This window comes from Python bivittatus, unplaced genomic scaffold (assembly GCF_059951505.1).
Source record: "Python bivittatus isolate LINGU-HERP-01145 unplaced genomic scaffold, Pbiv_v1 ctg000080_np1212, whole genome shotgun sequence".
Taxonomy (NCBI): Eukaryota; Metazoa; Chordata; class Lepidosauria; order Squamata; family Pythonidae; genus Python; species Python bivittatus.
The window spans coordinates 18,461,337-18,485,444 of NW_028277035.1; the positions used below are offsets into that span (position 1 = coordinate 18,461,337).

A 24,108-nucleotide genomic window follows, 5' to 3' on the forward strand; every position below is an offset into this window, starting at 1 on the left:
ATAGCATCACTGGAGGGACAGGAAGGCCTGGTGCAATATGGTTCATGGGGTCACGAAGAGTCGGACACGACTTAACGACTAAACAACAACAATATATGTAGAATGGACACATTTTTCACAGATGTGAAAATGTATCACAACCAGATGAAATAAGAGCACAAAACAACAATACTGGGAACCCCCCCCCCCCCATATTTCTTGTTCCAGAAGTATAATATAATTTCTTTTTGTCTATTGTTCCTTGTATTAAGAACTTATCAAGCTCATCTTTCTTTTCGTGGGATACAAAAATGCCTAACATAAGGGGAAAGATGCTTCTGCTTATGTGAAGTGAAAGTTCTTACTTTCATTCTTCCTATGACTTTCTCAGTGGCTTAATGATTATAATGCTTGTTTGATATGCAAAATGTCCCAGTTCCAAACCAGCAGAAAGGCTTTTACCCACCAGAGTCACATGGCAAGTGGGTAGCCATTTAAATTGGATGGATGGATGGATGGATGGATGGATGGATGGATGGATAGTTTAGATAGATAGATAAGTTCCATGCATTCTGTTGAATCTTCTTGTCATCTGACCCTCAGATACAACAGTGAGTTTGTGTCACATTTATGGATGCAGCCAAAAGGAGAGATTAAAATGTTTCTTATCCATGAGTGTGAGACTATTCATTAATCCAAGCCTTTGACTTTGTTTCATCTTATATTTTCAATAGAACTGAATATTTCATGGTTTATTTATTTATTTTTCAAGTGAAGAAACAGAGACTCTTGGCCATGAGTTGAGTATGTTGTATTATTACTGGTAATTTTCTACTGAAAATAATCTGCTCCTGTAATCTTGCCACACACAACTGTTTTCCCTTATCTTCATAGAAAATTCTACTTAAGTCAGACTCCCAGTGGGATTCCACTGAAGTTGCCCCAATGATAAAATTAGTAAATCTGACTCTTTTCTTGTAGATTTTCACTATTGACTTCATACAAGTTTTATATTTGAAAAGTTAGACACAACTGTTTGAAATAGGTAAGCAAAGCTGCATTTATGCCCTGTGGGTCTTTGCATTGATTTCTACAATACTAGTTTCAGATTGAACAATTACTTTCCTTAAAACATGCTGTTTTGTTCATGAATCATTTGCTATAGCAAGTAAACTATGTTATGAAACATGTGGAAGGAAATAAAAACATTTGTAAGAAAGAAATATATTTTTGAAGAAAATAATTAATTGGAGATTGTGTACTAAGTTAAAGAAAATAGAAACTTCTGATTATAGAAACCTACTGGGCAGATTTAATCTTTTGTATGGAATTTGTGTCTTCAGCATACTGTTATTCAAAGTAACTAATTTGCAAAGCTTAAGAAAAAAAAAAGATCACTTTCGATTTTGGAAGATACAGCTTCTAGCATAATATTCCACTGGGTCAAATTTATAGAAATCTAAGTTGGGTGTATTGTATTATGTATTTAAAAAATTGAAACCATGAAAATAAATGTTCACATTACAGAGAACTTGATGATAGCACTTTGTATAGCATTTTTCACATATAGCATCCAGCCTATAGAAATCCAATTTGATAGGTGGGAACTTTTTAACACAAGCTTTGACAAGATAAACACCATCTGTTACCATTGGTTTATTTTATGGCACTCTTATACTGAGTGATTTTACTCTATTTTTAAAACTTTTTTTTTTTAAATCAGAAATAGTTAATGACACATCTGGTATACCGTAAAAGTGCATTTGGGGTGACTTTTATGTAGTCACACATTTCAAGAAAATCCTGGCTGTGAAATATTTTGCTTCTGAAATACTAAGGTACAGTTCTAATATTCATGCTATATGCTGTAGTAATAATGCTGGGGATGTTACAGCTATACTTAAAGATCTGAAGGCAAAGTATGAAAGTTCATGTTATAACAACTTTGCAACAGTTCAGTATAATCAGTACTTGAAAAGGAGTATATAAAGTACTCTGAAAACTTTATGCAGATCATCTTGGCTTCCATAATGAATAAATTAAGTATATAACTGTAATTAATAAATGCATTAATTTATTTCCATGGTAAGGTTAACTACAAATATAACTCTGGCAATTAAAATAGACAACATTTAGGGATGTGTGTGTTTTGCTGGATAATATCACTAGTGTCTTAAGAAGATATAAATACCTTTAAGTTCTTACAGGATCACAGATAAGCCTCATTATTTTATGTATTACCTTGCAGTAATCCCATTAATTTCAATGAAAACTATTTGCAAGGAAATTGAAGGCTGATATGCAGCATTAATATCTGGCTGTCAGACCAGAAGTAAATCCTAATCAATTCCATGGGACTTACTTCTAAATAAGTATGTATTGGATTGCAGCTTGAGCCAAGTCCCTCTGAATTCTCTTTGACCTACTGCATACTTTAAGCTTATATAGAAGTAGGTGCCATGAATATGGAAAAGCCCTTCTGCTTGTGCAAATCTTAGTTTGGCTTTCTTTCAATTTAAAAAGGGGTGGGAATTCAGCTCAAGGCCATGCACTCTTGATGCACATTGGGATTTCTTGGAAAGGAAGCCCCATTCTGCCTGCTTAGTCCTACCTGATGAGCTAATCTTTCTCTGTCCATTATACCAGAAAGGGGACAAGAGTCCAAAATTCTTTTTGCAAATACAGGTGTAAAATGAGTCATCTTCCTTTTCCCTGATTTGAAAGAAGAATAACTCAAGTGTTGATGAGTAACATATAATCAGCAATCCACATAATTCATTTTCCCAATGTTGTATAATAATTCTTCAGTATCTCTCATGCATGAACGATCCATAATTCTTGATACATTGATATATTCCAAATATTAAGGACATAATCAAGGAAAACATATTTGTCCTTGAGAAGCAGAGATTGCACCAAAATATTACTGACAATCCTATGAATTTCTGACCAAATCTGCATGGTTCAGAACATGTCTAAACTATGTGAGTTAAGTTCCAGCTCCACAGCAGTCATAATCAACCTTTACTAAACATTCTCTGAGATTCATAAAACAAGAGTTAATTTGTATTTTAAGATCAAAAGAGATTAGCTTCATGCATTTTAAAACTTTGTGCAACTGGTTGACAAAACAATACATCCAAGTGTATTATTCCAAATGTCACATAAATAATATCAATGTCATCTACTTGCTTCAAGTTTTTATACAGATGAATTTCTGGCTTAGGGGCCCCAATTAATTATTGCAAGACCCTTAACAAGTGTGGAATTTGAGAATGGGTCAATGGAATGGCATCAGGGTCATTTAATTTAATAAACTGCCAAGTAGCATTGTGAAATAACTCAGACTGAGTTTTATGTTCTCTACAGATCATCCAAGAAAGCTCTGTATGATCACACAGTCTATGCTTTTATGAGTAACAGGTCTTTTCCATCTTTATTTTGCAGCATTCTCTGCAGGTTTTGAAAGAGATCCACAAACTCACTCAATTTCTGCCAATATTTCACTGGGGTCAGGTGAAAACACTGAAGCTGAACCCAAAGGGGTGTTGAATTACAAAATTCCTTTTCTCAACATTTAATCAAAGTGAAAATAAATGTCAAGTGATAGACCTGCAAAAATGAAGGATTCAGTTCATAGTGGTAATCAATGTGGTGAAAATGTGTAAGGATGCCCAACCAAACAAATGGTTTAAGAGGGCTGTGCAGCACTTTAGAATTGTAGAGAAAAAGGTGCTTTGAATCATATTTGTCTCTACAGCTTCTTAAAAGAGCTGAGCCTTTCCCTGGAAAAGATACGTTAAATAAAGAGTTGCTGACAGGTGGTACATTACACACCCAATATGTTCCAAAACATCTTTTCTCCTTCAGATTTGAAAGGCATCATGGCCATAGTAGTGTAAAGCAATAAAAAGAATACAACCTTTTAAAAGTATAAATCAACCTTAATTACTTTAAATGTTTGTCATTCCATTCTCACTGGCATGGAGAATTTGACTTAAATATTTCAAGCTATGTTTGTAGACCCCTTTTCAGCACTGGAAAGTTTTTCTGTCCAAATAAACTCAAGCATCCATATGTGTTTATGACATGGTTTGGGACAAAGCCTAAGATCTTCAACATTGGTTAACCATGTTTGTAAAACCAAATTGAATAGGCTTATAGTTCACACGTGAACACTGCCTGCATAGCTCAAACATTTCTAATATCCCATATATTAAAACAGCAAAAAACTAATAGAATCAGAATCACAAATAATACTGCTCTACATTCTTCTGCCCCTGCAACCATCCATTTTTATCCTACTTTTGTTTTTAAAAAGGCAAAACTATTGAATGCAAAATACAAGAAATTATAATACATACAAATCTAGCTGAATTAGAGAAGGTGGCTAATCAAATAGAGATTATAAGAATGACAGCAATAGCTGACAGGGTTTCACTGATTTTCCATTTTAGAATTCAAGGTGAACAAGATGTTCACTTTACTTGAATATTTACTTTATTATAATTCACTGGATAGCTTGAGGACTGGGCTGTGATCAAATGTAGTATACAGAATATTATTTGAAGGTCAGATTATGAAGCATTTTGTGAAATTAGGAAAATATCATCTGCATATAAAAGGATGAAAACTTGGTTGGCATTTAATTTAGGAAGGTGAAAATTTATTTAATGCAACTGCAATGATAAAGTATAAACTAAAATATGATGTGGAATATGGGTTTGTCTTTAGTATTCTTCAAAAATATTATTATTACAATTGAAATATATATATATAGTTTAAAATTTAAAATGTATTATATATATATAAAGTTTAAAATTTATTATATACATAAACAGTTGTTGTTGTTCAGTCATTAAGTCGTGTCTGACTCTTCGTGACCCCATGAACGACATCACGCCAGGCCTTCCTGTCCTTCACTGCCTCCCTGAGTTTGCTCAGTTTCATGCTCATTGTTTCAGTGACACTATCTAACCATCTCATCCTCTGCCATCCTCTTCTCCTTTTGCCTTCAATCTTTCCCAGCATCAGGGTCTTTTCCAAAGAATCCTCTCTTTGCATTAGGTGACCAAAGTATCTGAGCTTGAGCTTAATTATCAATCCTTCCAATGAGCAATCAGGGTTGATTTCCTTTAAGATTGACTGGTTTGACCTCCTAGCAGTCCAGGGGACTCTTAAGAGTCTTCTCCAGCACCACAGTTCAAAGGCATCAATTCTTCGGCGCTCAGCCTTCTTTATGGTCCAGCTCTCACAGCCATACATTACTACTAGAAAAACCATAGCTTTGACTATGTGGATCTTTGTCGGCAAGGTGACGTCTCTGCTTTTTAATATGCTATCTAGGTTTGCCATAGCTTTCCTCCCAAGGAGCAAGTGTCTTTCAATTTCATGGCTGCAGTCTCCGTCTGCGGTGATCTTGGAGCCCAAATAAATGAAGCCTGTTACTGCTTCCATTTCTACCCCTTCTATTTGCCAGGAACTGATGGGTCCAGATGCCATGATCTTAGTTTTTTTAATGTTGAGTTTCAAGCCAGGTTTCGCACTCTCCTCTTTCACCCTCATCAAGAGGATCTTTAGTTCTTCTTCACTTTCTGCCATTAGGGTGGTATCATCTGCATATCTGAGGTTATTAATGATTCTCCCTCCAATCTTAATTCCGGCTTGTGATTCTTCCAACCTGGCATTTCTCATGATGTACTCTGCATATAGGTTAAATAAGCAGGGTGACAGTATACAGCCTTGTCGTATTCCTTTCCCTATTTTGAACCAATCGGTTGTTCTATGACCGGTTCTAACTGTTGCTTCTTGGCCCGCATACAGATTTCTCAGGAGACAGGTAAGATGGTCTGGTACCCCCATCTCTTTAAGAATTTGCCACAGTTTGTTGTGATCCACACAATCAAAGTCTTTTGCATAGTCAATGAAGCAGAAGTAGATTTTTTCTGGAACTCTCGTGCTTTCTCTATGATCCAGCAAATGTTGGCAATTTGATCTCTAGTTCCTCTGCCTCTTCGAAACCCAGCTTGTACATCCGGTAGTTCTCGGTTCACATACTGCTGAAGCCTAGCTTGTATGATTTTGAGCATAACCTTGCTAGCATGTGAAATGAGTGCAATTGTGCGATAGTTTGAGCATTCTTTGGCATTGCCCTTCTTTGGAATTGGAACGTAAACTGACCTTTTCCAATCCCGTGGCCACTGTTGCGTTTTCCAAACTTGCTGACATATTAAGTGCAGCACTTTAACAGCATCATCTTTTAGTATTTTAAATAACTCAGCTGGAATACTGTCATCTCCACTAGCTTTGTTGTTAGTAATGCTTCCTAAGGCCCACTTGACTTCACTCTCTAGGCTCAAGGTCAGTGACCACACCAGCATGGACATCAGGGACATTAAGATCTTTCTTGTATAGTTCTTCTGTGTATTCTTGCCACCTCTTCTTAATCTCTTCTGCTTCTGTTAGGTCCCTGCCTTTTTTGTCCTTTATCATGCCCATCTTTGCACTAAACGTTCCTTTGATATCTCCAATTTTCTTGAAGAATCTCTAGTCTTCCCCATTCTATTGTTTTCCTCAATTTCTTTGCATTGTTCATTTAAGAAGGCCTTCTTATCTCTCCTTGCTATTCTCTGGAAATCTGCATTCAGTTGCTTATATCTTTCCCTTTCACCCTTGCTTTTCGCATTCCTTCTTTCCACAGCTATTTGTAAAGCCTCATCAGACAGCCATTTTGCTTTCTTGCATTTCTTTTTCTTTGGGACGGTTTTAGTTGCTGCCTCCTGTACAATGTTATGGACCTCCGTCCATAGTTCTTCAGGGACTCTGTCTACCAAATCTAATCCTCTAAATCTATTCATCACCTTCACTGTGTACTCACAAGGAATATGATCTAAGTCATACCTGAGTGGTCTAGTGGTTTTCCCTACATTCTTCAATTTAAGCCTAAATTTTGCAGTAAGAAGCTCATGATCTGAGCCACAGTCAGCTCCTGGTCTTGTTTTTGCTGTCTGTATAGAGCTTCTCCATCTTTGGCTGCAAAGTATGTAATCAATCTGGTTTCGGGATTGACCATCTGGTGATGTCCATGTGTAGAGTCGTCTCTTGTGTTGTTGGAAAAGAGTGTTTGCTATGACTAGCTTGTTCTCTTGACAGAACTCTATTAGCCTTTGCCCTGTTTCATTTTGTACTCCAAGGCCAAACTTGCCTGTTATTCCAATTACTCCTTGACTTCCTACTTTAGCATTCCAATCCCCTATGATGAAAAGGACATCTTTTTTTGGTGCTAGTTCTAGAAGGTGTTGTAGGTCTTCATAGAACCGGTCAACTTCAGCTTCTTCGGCATCAGTGGTTGGGGCACAGACTTGGATTACTGTTATGTTGAATGGTTTGCCTTGGATACGCACTGAGATCATTCTGTCATTTTTGAGGTTGTACCCCATTACTGCCTTTCCCACTCTCTTATTGACTATGAGTGCAACTCCATTTCTTCTAAGGGTTTCTTGGCCACAATAGTAGATATACAGTAATGGTCACCTGAATTAAATTCACCCATTCCCGTCCATTTCAATTCGCTGATTCCCAAAATGTCGACGTTCAATCTTGTCATCTCCTGTTTGACCACATCCAGCTTGCCTTGGTTCATAGATCTTACATTCCAGGTACCTATACAATATTGTTCTTTACAGCATTGGACCTTCTTTTTGCTTCCAGATACATCCACAGCTGAATGTCCTTTCAGCTTTGGCCCAGCCGCTTCACTCTTTCTGGAGCTACTTGGAATTGCCCTCCGCTCTTCCCCAGTACCATATTGGACACCTTCCGACCTGCGGGGCTCATCTTCCAGCTTCATATCTTTTAGCCTTTTAACATTGTCCATGGGGTTTTCTTGGGAAGGATACTGGAGTGGGTTGCCATTTCCTTCTCCAGTGGACCACATTTTGTCAGAGCTCTCTGTCATGACCTGTCCGTCTTGGGTGGCCCTGCACGGTATAGCTCATGGCTTCACTGAGTTATGCAAGCCACTTCACCACGACAAGGCAGTGATCCATGAAGGGGTCATAAACAGTAGCTTACTTTAATTTATTACTACTAATGGGGAAATAAGATCAAAGATTAGTTTTAAATCAATGAGTACTGCAAGTGGTTTGTCTTTGATTTTTTTATATTTTTTCTTTTAAATACCAATTTATATCATATCTGCTATAGCTAATTCTTAATTTGTCACTATATTTGTTTTTATAGCTATAATCCTTCTTTATATCTTGTGTTACTGTCAGTTGACCATAATAAATACACTTGTACTACTACTGATACACTAGACAAAGCTTCTTTGCTACTCCTATCCTTTGGCAATGGTGATGGGAATATATATTTACATTTTTTTCAGTAGGAAGTTTTTCAAGACTGGGTAGGTTATTTTCTTTTCTTAATTGAAAAGAGAAATATTTCATGATCTCTAAAGTTGCTTAGTCTAAGTGATGGACTGTCAGAGATTTGAGGCCCAAATTTTAAAAGCAGAGTTAAGCAGAAATGGATTATGGAATTGCATAACATTATTCCTCATGATGATTAAGGTTCTTCTGTAGACATGCCCTTTAGAAAAAGATGGTTATTGGAAAGATGATCTTTTGGGTACAGTTCCTATTCTAGACTTCTCTCTGCTTAAAATGCTCCCTTCCCCCCACCCCCTTTTGTTCAGTAACATGTGCTGTCCCTTGTTTACTGGGACAGCAAACAGTAGGTGAAGACAGTGGAGTTAGGTAGAGCAAATGTTAATAAGGAGAAGGGAGTAGACAGACATAACCTCTTCTGCTCACATAAACAAGTATTCTTTCTTTGCTCTACTTAATGCAGAAACCCCTGTCTCCCATAGACTGCCTATCCCTGCCATAGGGTAACAACAGTGAGACTTCAGACAGTACAGATCTGAAGTTTGCTATACATAACACTAATAGGATCATGAGCTCTATTCTTTATGAACCTTGGCAATTTATAGAGTTGGCAATAAGAGATCATACAAAATAGTAACTTATTTCCAATCTTCTGGCCAAAAAAAATATATATATATCTTCAATAGTTTTTATGGAGAGTGTGCTGATTTTCTGTAAAATATGTCTGAGAGGTAACTTTGAGTTTTCCATTGACAAATGTCTTAAATTCTGTTTGAAAGTTCCTACTTAATTACAGGGGTGAATATCCAGCTTGAATTCCTTGGCTGTTCATCTCCTCGTAGAAGTGCTTTCTAAACAGTTTACCATGGCTTCTGTGTGAATGTAAAAGTTGATAAACTTTGTGCAGAAACAGATAGATGACTATTTTGAGTCCAGCATGGCTTGCCTGGAAATTTGGCTGTCTATCACCATCCAGATAACAAAAGCCTTTACAGAATGGCTATAATGGGATGTACACCCATAGATTATGAAAATAATAATGACAGAGTACTTTACATTTGATAAAACTACATATTAATATATTACCTTAATTCACTGAATCCAGAGGATATAATTTGACACTGAGGATTTTGGAGAAGCTCTGTTATCTGGCAGATTCAATACATGCCATTGCCATAATAGATATCATGGAGGAATATTCTTCTTGCAGAGGCATATTAGCAGAATGGCCGAAACAGAGCAGAGTCATGGTAACAACAGAAAAGGATAATTATACCCTGTTATTAGATTGTAGCTCTGTCAACAATATAGCCCTGGATCTAGTGCAGGAAATGTCTTCCCATTTACTTCAGTGGGAAGGGAAAACATTGAAAAATGTTTGCTCTCATACCAGTTACACCCTTTTACTGTCTCCAACACACAGCATAGGAAATAGTGGACCTCTGTATCTAGGAGACAACTACAATTGTGATGACAGAAAATAGGGTTATACTGTAGCTGTATGCTCTCATGGTGATAGTAAATAAGGGAAAACACCTTTTTATAACAGGACAAAAGTTTGTTTCCAAATTCTTCCTAGAATCTCCCCGGACACCCATCCAGGCATCTTTTCTCTTTGAACTGATGGGAGGTCTTAGACATCACCTAGATAATTACAGCTAAAGTAAGCCGTAGAAACAAATGCTATGACATATAATGTCAGCGGTTGTCTTATATGTTTCTCCCTTTCTTGATATTTATTCTTCAAAAAAAAAAAAAAATCAAGACCTCAAGATGACATATGCAAACTATTGCTCGAATATCCTCCTTTCCTAAGCCAAGTGCTCCAGTTATTACCTCTGTAGTTTTTTGCCTTACAAAACCACACTCTGGTACATGCCACGTGTGTATGCAGAGCTGCACCAGACCTGGCACAGCCACATCAAAACCAATTAGGCATACTACCGCTTCCTTATTATTTTAAAAACATATTTACATGTTGCCTAGGTAAATGTATAAAATATACCATTTTTCTCCCCCACCTTAAGTATGATGCTTAAGCAGCTCAAGTACCTCAAATATGGTGCTTATTCGGATATATGACAGGATCTTTCTAAGAAAGTCTCCTGCGACCCCTTTACTTTCATAGTTTACATGAGAGGCAGGCAAACATTGGGTGACTGTGGACCATACAGTGTGCTTTTGTTATTTTGAGGGTATTATGCAGTGATTACATAAGGATGCAAAATGGTTGGCACCAGAATATTTTCCCCCTATGCTGTGGTGGTTAATTCTGAGGATTGTTTTTTTTTTTTTTTAACTATGTTAAACATTTAAGGCTAACAGTGCAAAAACTATGCCATCATCTTTCAGCTGTTGTAGGTGGAATGTGGAAAAAAAAAAGTGGTTTGAGGACTGTTTAGAGCTCTGGGATATTTAGGATGCCCACCCCTGGTTTACCATTGCCTAATTCCATTGTTTAAACATATTTATAGTCACAGCGGTCCCCAAAGGAGGAGGAGGAAGAGGCGGAAGCCTGAGCTATGGGAAGGCATTTAAATGGTTCTGTTTCCATCTGTTTCCTAGACATGTCTCATGCATCAGAGTTCAGAGATTATATATTCCAGCTACAGGTAGTCCTCATTAAAATGAAAGTAATTGGGACCGGAAATTCTGTCACTAAGCAATGTCATAAAGCACAATGTCATATGACCGTGCCACTTAGCGACGGGATTTCTGGCACTTCTGGTTGCTGTTGTTAAGCAAATCCCACACCGCCATTAAGCACAACTTCATGTGGTCGCTATTTGCAACCTCCTGCCAGCTTCCCCTTTGACTTTGTTTATTAGAAGCCACCAGGGAAGGTCACTAATGGTGATCACATGACTGCAGGATGCTGCAATGTCATAATTGCGACCCAGTTGCCAAGTGCCCAAATTGCAATTGTGTGGCCATCGGGATGCTGCAGCAGCCACAATTACGAGGTCAGGTTGTAAGTACCACTCGTTCACTAATGTCATAAGTTCAAATGGTCTCTGAATGAGTGGTTGTTAAACGAGGACCACCTGTAGTGGCTGTTGCTCATTACCCTTTTTTTTTCCCTTTGTAATTGCCTCTGAAGGGGTGTTTTCTCACAGGTACAGAATGTATCCTCCATTCAGTTCTGTGTAAAGCAGAAGGATTGCCCAGAGCATGACATGTTATAACCAGGACATTTTATCTTTGCAAGATCCATTTCACTGCTGGTAATGTTGCACAAAAAATATCAATCTGTGTATCTCCATCCCATGCACATTTGCTTCATCTGGTTTGATATGGAATTATTGGGTGAGAAAAGATAAAAAGATAAAACAGTTGGGGGGGCTCTTTTATTTTCTATGTTCTCATGGACTGAGAGTAGGTGGTACTGCCAGGAGACATAAAACCATCAAATAACATGTCAATGGAATAAAGAGGGAGGTCTGAGAGGTGAACAGGGAGTCCAGGAACTGCTATGATATTGCCCTTCTGGCTTGGAAACAGCAATTTGAGCCATGGTCACCATTTGCGTAGCACAGCAGCAACATATCTCTGGGCCTAGCCTAACTGTAAGATAAGATTGCTGTTTGAGGCTATTGTTTTCTGTTGTCATCATCCATAAAAAGTGACTGGCATCTCATTATCTCCCTGATCCACCTACTAGTTGCTGCATTACCTTTTATATTCTGAAATGACAGGTAGTTGGTTAGTGCTAAGAATTTATTACATTGGAAAAAGAGAGAACAGCACTGCTTCTTCAGCTGTATTCTTCTTCTTTTTCTTTTCAATTTTGTTTCAGAGAAATGTAGGCATATTTTCCAATATGATTGAACCACAGGCTTATAAGAAAATAAATATCTCCAAAGATAACAGGGACCATGGTGGGGTCAAAAGGCCAGGGAATAACAGCGGTTTTTGTTTGCTAGCTTGCTCGTTTGTTTCTAGCCACCAAGTAGCATTTTGTGCAGAAGAAAAATGGACTACTTTTCAGTATAAGGAAGATAGATAGGACTGACATCTATTGATTTCTGTAGTCTTTCTATTTGTGATCTACATTATTGACTGCTGCTGAGATGTTTCAAAGTTGGTAATACTTAAAATGTCAGGAAAATATATGCTGTATTGGGCACACACAATGCTTAGAGAAAGGGAACTGAAGCACAAAGAGGCTGGCTTTTGGTTAAAACAAGGATCTCGAAAGAGACACACAATTTAGATCCCACTTAGCCTGAAATATTACAAAGCTATTAGCTTGCACATGTTTTTTAGTGGTTTAAAAATGGCAGTCCCAGTACACCCAGTGGCCTTAGATCTAATGTAAATCTAAGGATGCAAAAAAAAAAAAAAAAAAAAAGTAGCTAAGTGGAATGCTTTCTGAATCTTAAATCATACTAAGGCATATTCAGGCAGTCAGTTAACCAGTAAATAGAATATATGAGCTTGAGCTCATATAGCTACTCCTCTCATTCATGATCTGACCAGCTCCTGAAAAAGGTTCTGCTTGTACAGAATCAACTTTTTGCAGGGAAGAGGTTTTCCTGTGAGCAAGCCATACACGTGAAAGCCGCTATATGCTCCAGAACTCTGATGGCTTAGGGTTCCAGATTGCCTGGGGGCTTCTGTAGGCTTGGTTTTCTGCACAGAGCATCCCTCACTGAAGAAATGAATGTTGTACCTGGAGACAACTGTGACACTCTTTATGTCACTTTGCACTATTGGGAGTAGAACTGCTCAGTACCAACTCATAAATCCAGCTGAACTGGTAAATAATATCTAAATCATAATAACACTGGTACATGTTTTATATCTGGGTGCCACAATGGGAATACTCTCTTCCTAATGGTTGGAAAATGTCTGCAGGATGTGGCCCAGTTACAAATTCTTCTGGTGATGATCACAGTAAATGAGCAGATCAGTTCTAGTCTGAAATTGTTTAGGACCTTCTAGTTAATGTAAAAAATATCAAATATGTCACTCTAGCAGCCATTACAGTTTTTATAGAGGCTAATTCATGTATTAAATAGTGGGCCAAACAGCATCCTAGCCACACAGAGAGTGTGTACAGCAATCACAATGTGAAATCAGTGCACTGGAACACTTCAGTTAAGCCATATTTGTGTAAGACTGACTGCATTTTTTTTTTCAGTCACTTGGATATTTTGTAGCAGTGATGATCACATTAGCCCCAAACAATTAGCTACTTCTATTAACAGTCCACCCTTGGGACTTCTGTTCCATCAGGTTTCAGGCCAATTTATTGGTCTACATCAAGAAGATTTGAAGAGGATTATGGTTATGCAAAGACTCCCCCTCCCCCAAATATATTTCCTACTCACTCTAATTCTTTCCCCTCCCAACTGAAATGACCCTGTGGGAAGAAAAAAAAAAAAGCTTATTAATCATCTGTCTAGGTCTTCAGAAGAAACAGTGCCCTCATTTCTCAGTAGGATCATTGGTACCTCCAAGTAGGGTTGAAAAAAGTCCTATCTGAAATCCTGGGTAGCAGCTGCCATTGGTGCCAGCAATATTGAGCTACATGGAGCAGAATTCTGAGTCATGATAAGGCACTTATATATCTAATCTTAGAGACAGCAATTGTGAAAAATATAGGACTAAATTTATTTCAATGAACATGCTAAAAATACCGTTATTTAAATGGATTTTTAAAATATGCATATTCTTGTAGAATAGCAGATTTGGTTATATATACATTGTACTATACTGAAGGCTCAACTTACAGCTGAATGTTTAGTGTTATCATATCATACTTGTTAAATCATGCATAAACTTTGAAGTAAAATAAGGCTGTACAACTGTTCTTTCCCACAAATTAGTAGGTATTATAACTGAACCTGAACACCAAAGCAGATACAGTTTATGTACAGGCAGTGGGAATTGAGGCTCTAGCAAATTAGAACTCATTTTTCAGTGTTCTCCCCAGCAAGAGTTCAGTGGGAAAAAAAGTCCTATTTACTTGCCATAAATGACACTGTATTTCTTTCAACAAACCTCTCTGCAAGTTTGTGTGCATTTCCTTTATTAAATGATAAAAATCATTCCTAGCTTTAGATTTTAGTGTGCTCCTCCTGGAGGCATTTGATTGTGGAGATCAGATCTGTGACACTGCCAAGGCAGAGCATTTCTTATCCTTTCAACCTTCTTGGAATCACAGAGAGAGAACAATGACTTTTAAATTATTGTTTTAATGGATATTTTAAAATCAAACTATAGTGTTTGCCTTCTCCAGACACTGCAAGACTTTGATATATTTCCCAAAAGATTACACCACAAACAGAAAGCTATCCTCTCGTGTGCTCCGGAGAGATTGTGCTGCTTCTTTAGCTTTAAAGAAAACACTTTCTAGGTGGATTTCTAATGCTTGGCAAAGCTGCAGGATTGATAGGACTTGATAATGAAGTTGTTTTTTGAAAAGAATTCTGTGAACAGTTGTATTATGAACAGTGAGAGAGAAGTCCCAGCTCCTTTCTGCCAGTGCCCTCCGGTAAAACAGATTGAAACTTTGCTGTGGTTAAGTTTGCCCAGTCTCATTTACCTTATGGAGTCATTCAGCATGGGAACAGGCCATAGCCCACTGAGTCCTTCCAGTCTGTAATGTTGTTAGTAGTGAGCAGCCTAAGCCTACCATTCCCCCCCCCCAACTTTCCTCAAAGATTTTTCAGCTTCAGATGCAGTCTTAACTATATTTACCTGGGCATAAGTCCTCTGAATAGAAAAGTTAGCACATTGTTCTGTTACAAGGCCTTTTTGTACAATACAGTATATCAGCTGGACTGAAATTTTAGAAACAGAAAGGTCGAGCTGTGAAAATCCTTTGCAAGAAGAACCTGATAATATGCAGATGCAGGAATGGAACATTGTTCTCTGAATCATCAAAACATCCACATCTTTTCCTAGGCTTACACTGCTGCTTTAGAAGCTGCTCCAAGTTGTCTCGGCTTACGTATGCATGCCTATCTACTTCCTTTCACCATATGCATGCCGAGGTAGCCAGGAAAGCTTTTAAAATGGCTGCATGGCCCTGAGAAAAGATAGATGCTATGCGGTTCTGCTTTTGGTTCATTTGGGGTCTAGATGCAAGAACTTCCCCTCTCCCACCAGCTGCCCCAATCTTCCATCATCATCATCATCATCATCATCATCATCATGTCATGTGATAAATAAAACAACAGCAGATGGAGCCTTTTAATAAGAAACATGGTATAATTTCCAAATATTAATATAGAGACAGTATGGCTATAATCATATGCACACATATCTCTGAATATATAGAATTTAACACTGTGGGTGTTACTATAAAATGTATTTCTTAATAAATATTTAAATATTTTGTGGTGAGTTAGAATAAGTTAATTTTCTAATTATTCTTTGTTGTACTGGATATTTTAGAACCTAAAATGTGCTATTTCTAGTACCCAAGGGACTTGGACATTTTGGTAATTATATTATTTATGCTTCTACATTTAAGTTTGAAAGTCTAATTATATGACTATTTTGTTGAGAATCTGATCTGTTGAAACATATGTATACCTACTTATTAATTGAAGAAAAAAATTGAACTGGCAGAATTGCTACTCAGTTTAGATTGGCCATATGGAGTGCATATAAAACCTTCTGTTAATTATTTTACCTTTTCTGTTAAATACTGAGAAAATTACTGTGTATTGGTTACATAGCCTATTCAAAGGTCCTGCTTTTTTGCTAGATAGTCAGCATGTTTGATTTGGGAATGGGACGAAGAATGGTTTGTACTATTAGTTACCAGAGTGAATCATTATTCTAACAAGTATATTTTCTTTACTCTAAATGTCCTAATTGTTTATGAGTTCCTGAAAAAGAGAGAAGTGAGAAATTTAAAAAAGAAAAGTCAGTGTGCTGAGTGGTGTATGGACATAGTGAAAGTAAGAAGAAAACGGTATGGACTGGTATAGTGACTGGTATTGATATAAATTGTTTTTACTCTTTTTCCTTTTCTTTTTTTCTTATCTCATGACTCTAATTTCTTTGGCTTATTATTTCTTACTCTTTTTCTCTTATTTGAAAAATGCTGATTACCTGAAAGAGCATATTGTGAGTGGTAGATAATTATGTTAAGAATAGGGAGAAATTGTGACTTGGGGCAAATGTTGAATGATGCCTTGGAAAAGTCCATTGTCTGGTCACTGGGTTTTGGCTCATCAGCCACCGCATTAGTAATGTTTTAAAAAAAAAAATCTGTCAGGGATTTTTGTGGGAGCTGATCTGCAAGCTTCACCTACCATATTCTATTGTGGCACCAATAAATAGAGTATTCTAGCATCCATCTTTCCATGATAAAAAGCTGCTAAAGAAAACTACATTTGTGAGAATGTGTCAGAAATATATATTTCTGAAATGTGTGCACAGAGAGATAGAATTAGCCTTCAAAAACAGTTTACATTGTTGAAGTTTATACAAGAAGGCATGATACTAGAGAAATAACATTTGTGTATGTTGTAAGTTTCTTTGCATAGTGAAGGGTGTTCTATGATTAAAATAGCTACAGAATTCTTTTTATAAAACTTTACAAATCTCTAACAGACTTGAATATGGCTCAAGTAATGTGGACAAGTAAAACAGATTTGTTTTATACTGATTTTATATAAGGACTGGCAATCTGTGAATTCGATGGTGTTCATCATGGTCAGTGCTTCTTCAATAGGTGTTTTATATCTCTCCAAGATGGTCTAGGTTGTTTTTCACTGACAGTAGATAGGCTATCAGTAACATTAATTCATTACAATTTTTATTAAAATTTAATTCCCACATTCTGTTCAAACTCTGAAGGCTGCTCATAGCAAAATACTATAAAACATAATAAAATGAACTTGTGGTGAGCGCCATGGCAGCAGACATCCCTGCCAAAGCAGGATGACATCTACAGCAGAGATTGGTGGCTGGATGCTGGCCAGTGAAATCTCTCTGGAGAAAGGAGAGATTGTGAGATAGCCCATGCACACTCCAGATAGCCAGTCCTCATGAGTAGACTGCAGGAACTGAGGTTTTGTGGTCAGCTTATGAGCTGAGCAGCTGGGAGTTGAGGGATACCATCTAAGCATACAGTTGTAACGTAGCCTTTTATGGACAAAAAGCTCAACTGAGCCTCATTTCTTAATCACCTTTGGAACTATTTTTTATTGCTTTGGAAACATTAAGACCCTTCAGAAAAGCAAGTTTTTATTGCATTCAGTGGGTGAATCTCCTTTTACTTAACAAAAGATGTTTTAAATATGATTTTAAGGACTTGGAAAAATAGTAGTTTTTGGAACAAACAGCAAAAGGGTGTTTATAGTGTTGATTTTGGAAAGTTAAAAATGGATTAAGGGTCCAGACAGATTTGGAATAAAAATGTGAAATTAATTATAAAAATCACTCCGATGGGAAACTGGTTGTTTGGGTTTTATGTGAGGGGGAAGGATAGGATGGAACTTTGAAGGTTGGACACTAGAGGGAACAAGTAGAAAATAAAGATTGCAATTAAAGGAGAAGAACACTTAAATTCAACTTGTTAACAAAGAATGGAGCAAACTACTTTAACAGTGGGTGTTCTGAAGGATATTTTTGGACTCAGAAATTAATTTTAAGAATGTCTGATACCATAGATAGATGGTGTGTCAATGATGTCACAAAAGAAGAACAAGCTATACCAGATAGGACTGAAATTGATTTGAATGTGGATGTTAATATGTCAAGTTACAAGAATGATATGGAAAAGGATGATATACTGGACATACAAATGAAACCAGGTGATGTCTTAATACTTAAAGGGGACATACAGGTATCAAACCAGAAGAATGATTTGGATAACTTTTTTTTTTACTGGATGTACAAAAGAGATCTGTTATAGTTTTGAAGGATCCTCTGAGAAGGGACAAAAAAAAAAAAAAGAAATCAAGTTCTAGGTCATTATTTGAAGGGACAAAAACCAAGATTGTTAAAAGTACAGGGAAGTAATATAGAGTTGGCTTATTTGATCAAGGTTAAAATATATATGTAGTTATTTCTGGTAACCCTTGATGGACTTTTGCTGATAAGGAATGAATTACAAGGCTTTTAGATTTTGTTTATAGTTAAGAGATGAGATATGGGATGAAGAGAGTATTTATTGTATTTTAAGAGATGGTGATGGGTTGCTAAAATTGTTTATACTTGTCATGATGAAGGGGGAAGTCACTTCTTTATATACTTTCTTTTTTCTTTTTTCCTTTTCCTTTTTTCCCTTTTCTATACTTTTTCTTTTTTCTTTTTCTTTTTATATTTTTCATAGTTTGTATTAGTTTTTATTTTTGTCTGATTCTAATCTTTAATAAAAATTATTACAAAAAGAAACCCATAATAAAATAACATAAATATTTTAAAATAGAAAATCTGTAAGAACAAGAGCCTTCTTCCTAGGGCTGGGAGAGTCCCAGAAAATCACCCAGCTGGCTTCGTGCCTAAGGCAGGACTAGGTCATGGATCTCCTGGTGTCTTTAACTACTACATCAAACTACCTCTCTACCTAGAAGATTATAAAAGGGAAAAAAATGCATCTATTACCATTTTCTAACTGAATTTCAGAAAACCCTCCTATTTTAAAGGTAAACTCTGGTGTGTGTGTATGGGGGGGGGGGGGGAGGAAATCTTCCTTTCAGTAAAAAAATATGGGGCCACCTAATCATACATAATGATCGCATAATGATCACATGTTCAGGACAACATTCCAAAGGCAGAACATTATTGTTGAAAAGGCCATTCTCCTGATAACTAATCAGCAGAGAAATCTGTGCATGTGATGATGGTTGCATAATTCAAGCATAAGCACATGGAGGCAAGCAATCCTTAGGTAACCTGCCTTCAAGCCAAGAATGAATTAAATTATTTATTTAGGAAAAGTCAGAAGAAAAAATTGGGAACAGTTGGTGACACAAATATGGAATTAATTAATTAAGATAAAATGTACCTCTAACTCTTGTACTGTTTGTGCGTTAGTCCGGGTGACAATGCAAATATTACCATAATTTCTGGTCTTAGTCATACTCTGAACTTTTTCAGAACTTGAGCAACAGTTTTATATGATCTGGAGCTGCCAGAGGTTGAAACAGTAGATATAAATGTCCGTGCCAGTAAACCAGCCTAAGATGTTAAAAGACATTGCATTTTATGTTATAGATGGATGGACACTCCCAACTGCAAACCTCTTCATTCAAAGAGGGTGCACCCTCTTCTAAACTAGAGATCATTAACCCAAGGGGCACCTCCGTTTTATATGGATTGGATTTCAGTTGCTTGCCCTCATATTTTCCATTATCGCAATCAGATAGTACTTCAGCAATTCTGTTGCCTTACCTAAATTGGGGCATGTCTATGGCTTTGCAACACTCCAGAAGCAAATTTAGGCTTCTGAATAATGTTGGCTGATTTGGGGAGCTAAGAAACTTCTTCTTCTTTTTTTTTACTCTGCACTATTTACTGATATTGGAGCAAAACTGGTTTTTCTCTGCAGTGCTGCAGCTGTGCAGTTTATAGCTATCCTTTTTCACTTCAAGTCAATCAATATTTTCTCTGACCTCTAAGGCTTAAGTATCTTGTTCATGATATCTTGCTATATGCATAGTTTAGGATGAATCTCTTGCCAGCTACCACAGTTATTGGAAAAAAAGACATGGTTGCAAAGCAAAATACTAGTGCTATAATATCATTCTCATCGTTTATAAGTGGCTTTTAGATGCAGCAGAAGAATGGAGCCTGTAGCCAACTTCCCCATCTAGAATCCATTCAGAGATCAATAGAAAGACAGGCAAACAGGTTAAAAAAGCATGCAACAGTAAATGAAAAATTGGAGGAGGGACACTAGCAATTTATTCTATCCCCACCACCACCACCTTGTAGCGTAACTAGGATTGTAGGAGATTTTTTTGTTTCAGTGCTGAAATAGCTCAGCCGGTGGGACACTGATAAGATTACTTTTTTCATCCTTCTGTTGTTCAGCTGGAAGATCACTGATAGACTGGCAGCACTCCATGGATATCCTCAAGAGTTTAAAAGTTGGGAGAGGAAAAGATACCCACATGGTGGCATCAAACTGCTCTGAAAGGGGTTGGGGTTTCAAAACAGTGTGGTGTGGACATGCCCTTAGCTGCAAGGGGGAGGAGAAAGAGGAGGAGGAGGAGGAGGAGGAGGAGGAGGAGAAGCATCTCAATAACTCTTTCAGATCCCTGGAGAATAACATCATAGTGCCCCTGGTGTAATATTAAATTGTCAACTCTAAATTCATATAAACTATAAGCAGGAATATTGTAACCTATGTTTAATCCTACCCACTTCTGTATATCATGTCTTCCATTCCACTTCTCTGCTGCAGGGTCATCCATTTATCTTTGGTGATCTCTGATAACGTGTAAGCTCTGAGTATATGCAAAGAATTCTTTTCCTCAGACCTGTCTCATGTCTTCACAAATAGAGCTTGTTTGCCAGATGCAACTTCTCTCATTCTTGCATTTGGAGAAACAGTATACTCTGTCAGTCTTTGTCTATTGCTGAGCTTTTAGAAGTACTGACTCAATGGAATTTTTAAAGAAAATTATAAAGCTGTTAACTACTGAAGGATTTAAGGGTGTAAGTAGTTTGTTAAGGGCTTCTGTAAGAGGAAGGTCAAGACTTTTACCAGGAAAAATAACATAACAATATCGAGAATTGTCATGAGATTATGTTTTCTGAATGGATTGAAAATTATTTTTTTCAATTATTTTCAATTACCCAGTAGGGATTTTTTTCCACAAAGTAATTGAATATGTAGTACCATGTCTGTGCTACAAAAATCTGGAAAACATTGGGCAAAACCCAATGTAATATCTGTTTGTGTATGCAGAGAACTGTACTGGAGTTGTGTGCTTTAAAAGCGATTCAGCATAAATAATTTAGATTTTGGGCAAGGGCAATCATAGTCCCTCTTTGCAATTCATAAAAGCAGCCCAACTTTTTCAGCCTTGAAATAAGGCACTGTTGTTTTAAAGAGTCTACCCATTAAAGGTAAAGTAACTCTTAATGCACAGGCATCTTTTTTCAGGCTCATGGAAAAGCCTGGGGGGGGGGGGAAGTTGGCCTGCTTTAATGAACAGCAGAGACCACTTCTGTCAAATAATTTTCACCATCTACTGTACACAGCCCTAATGTCTACATCATGCCATAAAAGTAAACTCCAGAGACTTATGAGTGTGATATATCATATGCAGATGTTACGTGACAATGTTTCATTATGACTGTTAGTATGGTATAGAATTGTACTACTAATAAGAAGGAAAGTAAGCTGACACCCTATAGGACATGGTAACCCAAAGTTTCAATTTAGGACAGATTAAATAGCAACTCTGCTAATATTGCTTAACATGGAGGTGGTTTCTCCAACATGCTAGTAACTCAGCAAGTATCTGGATATACAGTATTTCAGAATAATAACCAACATTTACATCTCTATCTCCATAGTTCTCTTTATCAAAACTATAATATTTGGATACATCTATATCCTGCTTGCTTTAGTTAAGCACAAATCTCTTTATGAAGTTGAAAACATTTGTAACAATAGTAAATTATGGTGCATTTTGCACATTTCATTTCCTGTATATTTTAAAATAGTGTAATAAACACAATTACATTGTGTGTGTACATTTCAACCCCATTCAGTCATTATGCTATTTGGAGTGCTCAACAATAAACACACTGAATGAGCCCTACCCTTACAGACGTATGGAAGCCAGTATAACTATAGCTGTGTGCATTAATGTGTTCCTTCTGAAGATGGTATTCAAGTGACATTAGATGGGTCTGGGTGGGGATTATCTGGAGCTCATACCTGGGGAACACTCCAATAATACTATGCCTGAACCGGGTTTTTACATCAAAGCTTAGAGCATTCAGTGCTGTATGATGGGTCAAGCATTTGGCCCTTTGGGATAGTGTCTTTGTTTGATCCAGACCATTCATTTCTGTAACATCATTATACCCAGAATAAAGGGAAAGGAGAGGAGCAAGAACCAAGATAGGAATGCAGACACATTCCACACATGATAGCTTCCATGTTGCACATCTCATTCAAAGACACAAGTACTTAATATAATTAGCTACTACCATGCGAACTGTTACTTGGTAACATGTGAAATCAATTTGCTCATTTGCCAAGACTAAAACACAGTGAAAATTCTCAGAGGCATTGTGTTTCTTTCCCAACTATCAGTCATGGACATTCATTAATACCATTACAGTTACCTGTGTAGGCTAGAGTAGCTTAATGAAAATGTATTTCATTTAAAGGAGACTTGGTAATAGAGATCAAATGGTATAAATCACTTTGGGGAGACAATGTAGCTTAGATACAGGCTAAAAATCTATCCCATTTACCTTGCATTTTTTAAATTCCCATGTGTCATCTTGCAGTCCATGTGCTGCTTTAGTGATGCTCAACTGTGTAATTTCTACCTTCCTGCAGTCAGTGATTCTACAAACAGACAATTACTGGTGTCAGCAAACATGTGGCTATGATTCACTGTATTATTAGCTTGTAGTGTTTTTTTTTTTTGTTAAAGAAATAATTTGAATGCATTGGTGTGATTGGAGATAAACCATTTCTCACAAATCTCAAAGCAGACTGTCCTAAGTTGAGGGAGGCTGGAGAAAAATGTTTTTTCATGACTGCTGAAGATTCTTTAAATGAATAAATAAAAAGGAAACTAGAGTTAAAACTTGAGTTGGAGAGTCTATCACCCTGCTATTGGAGAGCCCATCCTCCTAAATTCCTGTTGGATAACTGTGACTGTTTTTTATAACAAGTGTGATTTGTTTTCAGAACCAACCCCTATTACACAAGAAACACTCTGGTGGTAGAAACTATGGTAATTAACATCCTTCACATTATGTATCTCCTCAAGATCCCAATTTATTATTTATTTGATTTTATTTTATTAAAAACAATTCTCAGCTTATGCCATTATGCCTGGATTTTACTGTTCTGGATGCGTAATTGAAGAGAGTAGCAAGAGCAGCATTTCTCTCATTCACCTCCCTTCTTCTTGTTTTTTAAGTCCTTTTGTTACAGCTAGCTCCAAATTTGTATGTGGGCAGGATATTTTCCAGAGAATAAGCAAGCATAAGAATAAGTTAGACAAAAAAGAATATTGTTGCTGGTCATAGACTGGGGGTAAGCAAATTCCCACCCAAAGACAACATGATCCCTTGACCTTAGTGTGGGATGTGGACCTATGGAAGTGAAGAAGCATGGGAAGGGAAAAAAATGGGTAGTGCAAACTTTCTGTACATGGAAGTAGATGGGGGCATGACATAAGGTAACATCCATACCACTCTGTTCTGAGAACTTAAGGGAAGGTGGACTGTATATACTACTCTGACAGATTCTGTGTATCTTTTACTGTACCAGCTAGATAGGTCCTAAAGCTAATGCACTATATATAGTAATCTAAAGTACAAAGATTCATGAGTTCAGTTCCTGGTAGAAGGTTGGAACTTCATAGAATAATATCTGGCTACCTATGCCTGATGAGTCCCAAATAGTTTGATATGTGAGAAATAGGACTGGTCATGTAGTGGCCTGCCTCCTGGTGGTCAGTGTAACTGAAAACACAATGCAGGATATACACTGTATAAAAATAGAGAAATGCTCCCCTCCAAGGGGGACAGCGTAGACGTCATGTACAATCCATACACAAGAGCATGA

General features: G+C 37.1%; 1 protein-coding gene across 8 annotated transcripts in view; it reads left to right on the forward strand.

Moving 5' to 3' along the window:
- Positions 1 to 24,108, forward strand: part of TENM2 (teneurin transmembrane protein 2) — a 586,296-nt gene that overhangs the window by 80,895 nt on the left and 481,293 nt on the right. The window contains exon 3 of one of the 8 annotated variants that reach the window (XM_088133612.1): positions 961 to 1,024. The exons of the other annotated variants lie outside the window; for them this stretch is intronic. The gene's annotated coding sequence lies outside the window, so the exon portion shown is untranslated. The remainder of the gene's footprint in view (positions 1 to 960; positions 1,025 to 24,108) is intronic. 8 annotated transcript variants of the gene reach the window in all.